This window comes from Carettochelys insculpta, chromosome 1 (genome assembly GCF_033958435.1).
Source record: "Carettochelys insculpta isolate YL-2023 chromosome 1, ASM3395843v1, whole genome shotgun sequence".
NCBI classification, from domain to species: domain Eukaryota; kingdom Metazoa; phylum Chordata; order Testudines; family Carettochelyidae; genus Carettochelys; species Carettochelys insculpta.
The window spans coordinates 204,322,149-204,332,865 of NC_134137.1; positions in this window are offsets into that span (position 1 = coordinate 204,322,149).

The window sequence follows — 10,717 nt, forward strand, 5'->3', positions numbered from 1 at the left end:
TGGCATATGGCTGGTGGGTGGGCAGCTGGCCCCAGTAGCATGAGAGCTTGGGTCTAGACACTGGCCAGCCACGTGACTCTTTGGTATTTTTATCGGTTATTTTGTAAGCAAGCTGTCCTTAAGTGAGATGAAACTTGGGGGTACACAAAACAAATCAGACTCCTGAAAGGGGCATAGTAGTCTGGAACAAGGTGGTGAGTTATATGGGTCCACGGTATGAGAACCAGTATGAGAACGTGGAGGCCCAGCTTGAAAGTTCTGGGTCTCTCTCCCAGCCCTACATGCTGCCCCAGGTGATTGCAACTACAGGTTCTGATGTCATTAAAACCGTAATCAGGATTCCTTTCATAATAATGAATCTCCGCTCAAATTAAACTTAGTGTTTCTTGACTGGTAAGAAGGCTAATCTTTTAGGAGAGAATAATAAGGGAGAACCCTGAGGCAATGTTTCCTTTGTCTCTAGTCCAGTTTAGTGTCAGAATTCCATCACCTCCTCTCTAACAGCTTTTCCATACATGACATCTGTACAGCCAAACTTATACCAGTATAAGGGTCCAGCACCCCACTAATGCAGGGAAATTTATACTGGCATTTTGATTCCAAAAACTCAAGGAGAAACCCTTGTTTTGAGCTGACTCAAAACCAAAAGTCTTGGAATTTTCAGTGCACTGAAATGTCAGAAAATAATTTTGTAGGTAAAATTTCATAGTAAGTTTGGACAAAACCACAATTTTTAATTTGGAGCATATAAAACATTTTTTCATGTTTAATAAAATTAACAGCATTTTCAAAATAAGAAATTGTTTTGAACCAAAAATCAGAACACTTGGTTTCAAAAATGTTGAAAAAAACATTCAATTTTTCAGAATTTTTTAACATTTTTGAGCAAAAAAATTCTACAAAACTGACACAAATAACTAAAATATTTTGAATAGTAACAGAGAGATAGCCCTGCTAGTCTATATACTATCAAAACAAAAAAGCAGTCCAGTAGCACTTTAAAGACTAATAAAATGATTTGTTAGGTGATAAGCTTTTGTAGGACAGCTCTGAAGAAGTGGGTCTGTCCCACGAAAGCTCATCACCTAATAAATTATTTTGTTAGTCTTTAAAGTGCTACTGGACTGCTTTTTTGTTTTTAAATATTTTGGTGTTGTCTAAGATTCATTTTTAACCAAAGATGTTTCAGATAAAAACTTTCACCCAGTTCTAGCCTGTGTTTCATGAATGTGCTAATCAATTATTTGTTAATTAGTTATGGAATGGCTCAGCCATTGGCTTTCTGTGCTCATGTTTTGAACCTGGAATTAATGTTTTGCAGTATTAACTTGGAGGGAGAAAATAGCTTTTAAAGTAGACAGACTATTAACACTTCTCCATTTTTGCTAGAATTGTAAATTGAGAAATACTCACCCACTTGCACATCAAACATTCTCTGGTATATAATCTTTCCACCTCTGTCTTGCACTTGTACTGAATACCGTCCACAATCACTTATTTGAATCTTGTCCAGTCTGAGCGTGCCATTACGTAGGATCTCAGATCTGTTCTTGTATCCCCCATGGGACTCCAGCTGTGGGTACTTTAACTCAGCAACCAACAAGCCATCCTTCTTCCACATTATCTGGACCAAGTCACTCCAATCCGTCACTGGTAGATGTAGGAACACAGAGCTGCCAACAATGCCTATTACTCCTTGAATGGATGCTGTTTTAGGCACTGAAGGGAAAAAGTCATCACTGGTAAATTTAAGGGCGGAAGCATTTTTTATGCTCTCTTTTAACGAAGAGTGATCTTTTTCCTGTTGTATTTTTCAAAATGGGAGCTAAAGTTAAGCTGACCACCCATCCTTTTTTAGGTGGGACAGACCCATATTTGGGATGCCTTCCTGCCATCCCATTTTATTTTAACAAAGGGGCTAATTGCTCCACAGTTGCTTGCCTGCTGGGAGCACAAGGGCCAGCTGCTGCCTGGTTTCCAAGTCCCTGCAGCTTGCGGAAGCCGGAAAACTGACCAGCGCTGTTGTGCCTGGCTCTGGGCTCCCTGCTGCTCGTGGGAGCTGGGAGCCAGGTACAGCAGGGAACCAGGTGCAGCGCAGGTCAGTTTCCTGTCTCCTGCAACCAATGGGAAGCCAAGAACCAAGTGGCTGCTGGGCCCTTGCGTTCACAGCTCCCAGCAGCTATGCTTTGCTCCCAGCTCCATTCCGCTTGTGGGAGCTGGGAAACTGATCAGCACTGCTGCACCCAGCTGAAGGCTCCCTGCCATTTGCAGGAGCTGGGAGCCCACAGCAGCTGGGAGCCAGGAGCAGCAGCGCCGGTCAGTTTCCCAGCTCCCGCAAGTGCAGGGAGCCGGGAAACTGACCAGTTTTGTGGCACTTGGCTCTAGGCTCCCTGCCGCTCGCAGGAGCTGGGAACTGGACTGGCATGGCTACCCCTTTCCCAGCTCCCCACGGTTCCAGGAGCCATGAGGAGCACTGGTATGGGGAAGTCACCTGAAGGGCTGCAGCCATTTCTGGTGCCCCAAGGCAGCCAGGGAGCACCCATGGGGCAACCACTGCGTGACTCACAGTGACCACCTGGCCCTGAACATGGCAAAAAAGGAGGGAGAGGGTATAATATCAGGAGTGCAGTGAAAGCAGACTGGCTGGAGGGCAGGCAGAATGCAATAATGTACCAATCTTCTACTAGCATAAGTCTCCTAAGAACCAGTTTGCACTGGGCTACAACCAGCCCCCCTCACCCCTCTATCTCCCCACTCCATTCAAGTAGAGCTTAGACAGAGTGCAGACTTTCCATTTTCCATGTAAATCAGTAGAAACTTTGCTTGACTTTCTCTGCAGCTGCATCTTACATTCTAACATCTATTTCTTCAAAACACAATTTAAAATGAAAAAACTCAATGTTTAATTTATTTTCATGCTTCTCGCAGTACAGGCAGGCACATCCTAAAACATGATATAGAGATGATAAGGCCAGAATTCAAAAAACAGACATCTAAAATGAGGCTTCAAAAACAAATTAGTTCCAAATCACTGGGCTGAGCACCCAGCAGATTTCAATGGGAGCTGATGGGAGTTCAGCGCTTCTGAAAATCCAGCTGCTTATTTTACAGCCTAAGTAAAGGTTTCAGAAGACTGACTTTAGGCTCCTAGGCCTTGAAACCCTGGCCCAGACTAATAAGTACAATCACTGAGAGCATCTGACAACCTCAGGTTGCTCATAAGACCAAACCAACTCAGAAGTAGCAGACACTATATTGAGGAGCATATGATAAAGAACAGAAAAACACAGTATATCATAACAGACTTCGGTGGGTCTGCACCATGCATCCCTGCAGAGTAAGGTATTAGGATATTACTATTATACCTTTAGCCCATGATGTATGTTTAGCTGAAAAATTCTTTGGTGGATATGATTTCCAGTTCTCCTACACACATTCATTGTATATTGTCCCTCATCTTCTTTCTCTGCATGGTGAAATGCTCAAGTTCCATTAGAAAAGACAGCAAACTTACTGGTAGGATCTGTCCAGGTGCTTAACAAAGTCCTCCCCTTGTTCAAAATGATGTGAACAGGGTGTTCCAAGTCAGGATTCTTAGGCTGCAGGGTTACAGAACTATCCAGTGTCCCTTTTTCAGTTGTCACATCACTGTGCACTGGAAATATACGCACAACATGGTTAGTTACAGAACCATGCTATATACATTATACTGAAATAGATGATACAGGTCCTGAATTCTACATTAGAATTGTATCCTCATGGCTAGAGCAGGTAACTAGAAGTCCAGCCATCAGGGTCCTATTTCCATCTCTGTCACTGATGCACTGTATGATCTTGGCAAATCGCATTTCTCAATGGCTTCACTTAAAATGTTTCTTCTTTTTTAGCAGCCTTGTGATAGATATTTAATTAAGTAATGCTTTTCAGGTGCTTTAAGATCCTTTCATGAAAAGATGCCATTACCAGTATATCTTCATATTAAGCGTGGGGAATTTGCCGCACCTGATACTAGTCATGTTATTTATTTTGCCTTCTGGAAACTTACAAAAAAGTAAGCTCAGGAATAACTCTGACACCTATCATCCTTAAAGTGTCTTCAGCTTCTAGCAATTCAGTACCATATTCTTTCCAACTTTAAATGTACAATACAGTTTATTATAATAAATTCATTTCTTATTATGTTTCTCTTTAGTGATTTTCCACATATGCAGAAATCCTCTCATATTGAGGCCATTTCTCTTGGAATGAACATCATCGCTAAAAGCTAAAGCTACGTACAGAAATCAACAGATTGAAACGTTCAGAGCATATACTTCTACTTCATCCTAAAACATGCACCAGTATTCCCACAACCACTGAACACAATGGGAAAACTCCCCTAGATTTAATCTGCAACAAAATCACATATTCAATCTGAATTTAGCATATATACATCCTACTTTTAAAGAATTACTGAGAAAGAAAGAAAAATGGCTTACCCTGATGAATCATAAGTGCAAACAACGTAGACTGGAAGATAAAACTAGATGACATTTCAGAAATTATTTTTGTTCTAATATTTCGTAGATACAAACTTTTGTGAGGAACTTTTTTTATATGAACTTTTGTGAGGAAACCTCTACATTCCTCTAACTTTAATCCTTATTGAGTGATATGACTTTAAGACTGTGAACATGCAGAAATGTTTAAAGGCTGTTTCTGTTTTTCAATCACTTCCTTACTGACTCAGAACTAGAATTTCTCACAAAGGGACAGTGGACAATTTGGAAGAGAACATTGAGGCTTCAACCACTGTGGCAGACCAATGTCAGGTAAGAACTCGTGAATATCTTCCTCATTTTCTACCTCATAGCTGCTGCTGCTGCAACAAGTAGAGGTCAGCAGAGCATAAGACATGTGACAGCAAAATAAAGCTGGGGAAATAAGGGTTTTCTCATCGCTACTGGGAGAACATACACCAGAACAAAGACAGAAATGAAGTACTGTAGGTTTGTGCATACGTGTTTGTGTTATTGTTGGTATTATCTGTAGTTTCATAGTTCTAGGAGCCTCAGTCATAAACCAGGACCCTCAAGAACTAGGCACTGTCTGAACACAGTTTACAATCTACATGTAGGACGAGACACAATAAATGTTTACAGGCATGCAGGAAAAAACAAAGAAACCATGGGACAATACTGGTCAAGCATGACAGGCAGTCCTAAAATACAAGAGGGCCCCCTTTAGTTCAAATGATGGAGGCTTAGAAACGTAGGTCCTGGGCATATCAACAATAAAGAAGTGTACTGGGGCTAACTGAACGAAAAGGACTGCACCTGTGCTAATAACAAGAGCACAGTGAACGCACCTGCTGTATTCCATTTGGGCTGAGTTGTGCCATGCATGCATGGGCAGCATTCTAAGCAAATACTGTGACTGCTTTGCTTTCTGAGTACCTAACCCAGAGTTCCCAGCAGTGCCCTGAAGCTGTGGCTTAGGTAAGATTTGGAAAAGGCCTTTGGGGAGCCCAAGGAAATTGTTTGAGAAAGGACACATCAAGCCCTCAGAAATTGTCATTCTGCAGCACAGTCTCAAAATGGAGGCCAAAATGAATTGGTAGCATTTGCTCTTCCTCAGAGAAAAAATGTTCTACTGAAAACTGATGTCCCCACATAATAGGCTGTCCGTGCTTGTGGTGGAGGGTGTTCTAGCAACACAGGTATGGCCAGCAATTAATGGCATTTCTGCTGCAGTTTGGTGACAGAGGTTCTGTTTCCCCTTCCACACCACCCTAGTAATGGAGTGAAGAAATTCATTGAATTGAGCACAAGAGTAAGGGTCACGACCATGACTACAGATGGGTGGAGTAATCTGTAAAATATGCAGAAGTTCCAAAGGAGAAAACAAGGCTTCTCTCCTTTGTGTTTGCTTGAGACCAGGAATGCAGTCAAGGAATGATGGAACCTTTTTAATGGGAATTTTAACTCTCCACAAAAACTGAGTTCATTATGTACGGAACGTGGCAGCAGGAACGCAACGCTGCTGAAGGCTGGGAGGAATGTGTCTCCCAGAGGTCATTTGCATGAGACTGCAAAGGGCTGCATGTGTGATACTGAGGCTGGGAGGAGTGTGTCTCCCAGAGATCATTTGCATGAGAATGCAAAGGGGTGCATGTGTGATACCTTTTAGGCAAAGCCTAATGGGTAGCAAATAAGCCATGAGATTTGGTGTATTGTAAACACGTTGTAAAATCACAATTTAAGCTGACACTCAGCGTGGGAGTTGCGAGACCTCACTAATGCTGTGGGGTGTTGTGGGGGAGAGGGCAGTCGCCATAGCTGCGTAAGATGTGGAGTGCACAGGGCTCCCTGGTGTAAGGCATTGTACAGAGAGTGAGTAATTGATTAACTAGTTATGCTGGTTTATTGAGTGTTTTGGTCTTGTGTATGGTTTGGCTACATAATTACAAGCCTGGCTTGACTAGTTCTTCTTATCTGTTGAAAGATAGAGCTAGATGCTAGAACGTTTATAAAATGCCATACTGAAGACAAGAAGAGCTGAAATCACAAAGTGGTAGATGAGGCACTGGAAAGCTGAAATTGCAGGGTTCTGCCTCTAACTGATCCCCAGCAGTGCGATCAGTAAGGGAGTGACAACAGTGGGTGGCCTGTAGGAGCAGTGGTGGATGACAGTGGGCAGCTGGTAGGAGGAGGGGCCAGTAGCCAGCAGGTGGCAGTCAGTGGGATGCTGCAGACAAGTGGACAGCTAGTACTGCCCTGGTGATGTATCTGTGGGCTCTGGGTTCGGGACTGCACCGCGGGAGGTACACCCTGTACCTCTGTGTGGGGTAAAGGGACAAGAGCCCCAGCAAGAGACTTGGTTCTATAGTGTATGGGGATGGTATCTTGTTAAAGGGGTTTGTCTCTCCTTTGCTTAGATATACTGCATCTGACACCCCTCCCTTGGTGTTCACACCTCCAGATCAACTGCTGGTAGTAAGCCTCACCCTTGCTGACTGAGCTAACCTTGTTATCCTCACCCTTTGCTCTGGCTTATTTATACCTGGCCCTGCAGATTTCCGAGACCAGCAACTGATGAAGTGAGTCTGTGCTCACGAACGCTCATGCTCAGAATTTTTCTGTTAGTCTATAAGGTGCCACAGGACCCTTCGTTGCTGTTGTATCTGTCACTGTAACCTTGCAGTAGGTTATGGTCATTAAATAAGCTGTTTCTCTCTCAGACTCTGTGCTTGCGAGGGGGGGAGAAATGCCTTACAGGCACCTAGCACGTGGGGTGAAATTGTCCCAGGCCACTGGGTGGGAGCTCGAGCCCACTGGTTGTATCCTTGACAGGAAACCTCCCAGGAGCTGAACCCCGCACTTCTGGCAGGCACCTGGCATTAACAGAAGGGTTACAATTAAATGACCTTTCCAGACCAGTTTTCTAGACCCTCTATGTTTACCTCATCTAGCTGACAAGGACCTTAATCAGAAAAGGTACCACTCGATTATTATGCTAGGTGTGGCTAGCTCCTGAGTATTTACATTGGGCGGCACTGTCCAGACAAAGTGGGACCACAATTTTGAAAGCTCTGAACTTTTCAGAAGTGGAAAAGAAGTGCAAACATCAGGGCTGTCACAAGGGGAGGGGGTCAAGGCCTGTGGCAAATTACTCCCTTCCTCCCAAGCTCCAGGCATGGTGCCCCAGGCAATTCCCTCCCCTCCCACCCCATGCTGCAGGCCCCGACCATCAAAATGGGCTCAAGGTTCCTGGCCACAGCCACAGCTGCTGTAGCAATGGGGATTGGCTGACCCTAACCACATGCCTTCTGGATGTGCAAAGCTGGGCCCCTCCACACCTTGCCCAGGGGCCCAGCAAGTTTGTCAGCTGTACTAGACAAAGATGCTGGATACTGGAGTTCCAGCTTTGATGTTTTCTTGCATCATCTGGATGAAACTCATTTCTGCTTTTCTCCCATTAAAGATTTTTTGCCTGTCTGCGTTGGGACTGAAATGGACACTGTGACAATCTTCTGTTCATCTAAAAGATACATTCATCCCTCGTTAAACTCGTACTCTACTTATGAGTACTCACTAAAATGAGGGACACATATACCTACCTTTGTTCACTGGGGCTACGTCTATACGTGCCCCAAACTTCGAAATGGCCATGCAAATGGCCATTTCGAAGTTTACTAATGAAGCGCTGAAATGCATATTCAGTGCTTCATTAGCATGCGGGCGGCAGCGGCGCTTCGAAATTGACGTGCCTTGCCGCCGCGCGGCGCGTCCAGACGGGGCTCCTTTTCGAAAGGACGCCACCTACTTCGAAGTCCCCTTATTCCCATGAGCTCATGGGAATAAGGGGACATCGAAGTAGGCGGGGCCCTTTCAAAAAGGAGCCCCGTCTGGACACACCGCGCATGAGTGAACTCCCCCCCGCCACTAATATGAGCCTAACCCCCCTCCCCACAGACCCAACCTGCCACAGCCTGAAACTCTGCTGGCCCTGCAGACCCAACCCACCTCAGCCTGAACCTGAACCCCCTTGGCCCAACCCACAGCCCCAACCTGCAGCATCCTGAAACCCTCCCTCCCCAGGGCCCCAAGCCTCAGCAGCCTGAACTCCCTGTCCTCCCCATGGACCCAACCTGCCACAGCCTTAACCTCCCCCACTGCCTGTCTGCCCCATGGATCCAACCCGCCACTAGGTTTTAACTCTCTCCTGCTCTCCTGCCCCCAGCCTTTAAGCCTCCCCAAACCCCCCCACAGCCTAAGGTTCACTTACCTTTGAAAAGCAGCACCACATGCTGAAAGTACGCTTATTATTTGCAGATGATACCAAGCTGGGAGGGGTTGCAACTGCTTTGGAGGCTAGGGTCATAATTCAAAATGATCTGGATAAATTGGAGAAATAGTCTGAGGTAAACAGGATGAAGTTTAACAAGGACAAATGCAAAGTGCTCCACTTGGGAAGGAACAATCAGTTTCACACATACAGAATGGGGAGAGACTGTCTAGGAATGACTATAGCAGAAAGGGATCTAGGGGTAAAAGTGGACCACAAGCTAAATATGAGTCAACAGTGTGATGCTGTTGCAAAAAAAGCAAACATGATTCTGGGACGCATTAACAAGTGTGTTGTGAGCAAAACACGAGAAGTCATTCTCCCGCTCTACTCTGTGCCGGTTAGGCCTCAGCTGGAGTATTGTGTCCAGTTCTGGGCACCATAGTTCAAGAAAGATGTGGAGAAATTAGAGAGGGTCCAGAAAAGAGCGATAAAAATGATTAAAGGTCTAGAGAATGTGACCTATGAAGAAAGGCTGAAAGAATTGGGCTTGTTTAGTTTGGAAAAGAGAAGATGGAAGGGCAACATGATAGCGGTTTTCAGGTATCTAAAAGGGTGTCATAAGGAGGAGGGAGAAAACTTGTTCTTTTTGGACTCTGAGGATAGAACAAGAGGCAATGGACTTAAACTGCAGCAGGGGAGGTTTAGGTTGGACATTAGGGAAAAGTTCCTAACTGTCAGGATGGTCAAGCAGTGGAATAAATTGCCAGGGGAGGTTGTGGAATCTCACTCGCTGGAGATATTTAAGAACAGTTTAGATAGATGTCTATCAGGGATGGTTTAGACAGTACTTGGTCCTGCCATTAGGGCAGGGGGCTGGACTCAATGGCCTCTCGAGGTTCCTTCCAGTCCTAGAATTCTGTGATTCTATGATTCTATGCTGCCACTCCTACGTGGAGTTACGAGCACTTGGGACAAATCAGAGACTTTTACATGTGTTTTAATGGGAATTTAGTGTCCCTCTTACAATTTTTCACCTACGGTCAGAAATTTGGGAACCAATTGTGCTCACATAGGCTGTGTCTACACTAGCCAAAAACTTCGAAATGGCCATGCAAATGGCCATTTCGAAGTTTACTAATGAAGCGCTGAAATACATATTCAGCGCCTCACTAGCATGCGGGCAGCCGCGGCACTTCAAAATTGACTTGGCTGGCCGCCGCGCGGCTCATCCCAACTGGGCTCCTTTTCGAAAGGACCCTGCCTACTTCGAAGTCCCCTTATTCCCCTCTGCTCATGGGAGTAAGGGGACTTCGAAGTAGGCGGGGTCCTTTCAAAAAGGAGCCCTGTCTGGACGATCCACGCGGCAGCGAGCCACGTCAATTTTGAAGTGCTGCGGCTGCCTGCATGCTAATGAGGCGCTGAATATGTATTTCAGCGCTTCATTAGTAAACTTCGAAATGGCCATTTGCATGGCCATTTCGAAGTTTTTGGCTAGTGTAGATACGGCCAAATTTACTGCAAATTGTTTCAAAACAGAGGATATCTGCACCCAGCACAGAGTTCTTCTGTACTTAGTGGGGAACCACAGCCAGATTTTATAATTTTGAGCAGCACCTACAATCTTGCTGATGTTTACTATTATGATTTCGAAACAAAGGAGTTTCTACAGAATATCCACAGGAATTGTTATAATCCGTATCTGTCTTAGCATCTCTACATGATGAAGTTGGTCTGTCCCACAAAAGTTCATCACCGAATAAATCCTTTTGTTAGTCTTTAAAGTGCTACATTTCTGCTGTTTTGTTTTGTCCATATACTGTGGATTGGCATACAAATTAAATTTAGTCTGAGTACTGGTCCCATCACTAGACTGGATTATTTGCATATAATTTATATTAGTCAGTGTTTCTCAGAACCCACGAACCACTGGCATTTTGCATTCACAGCT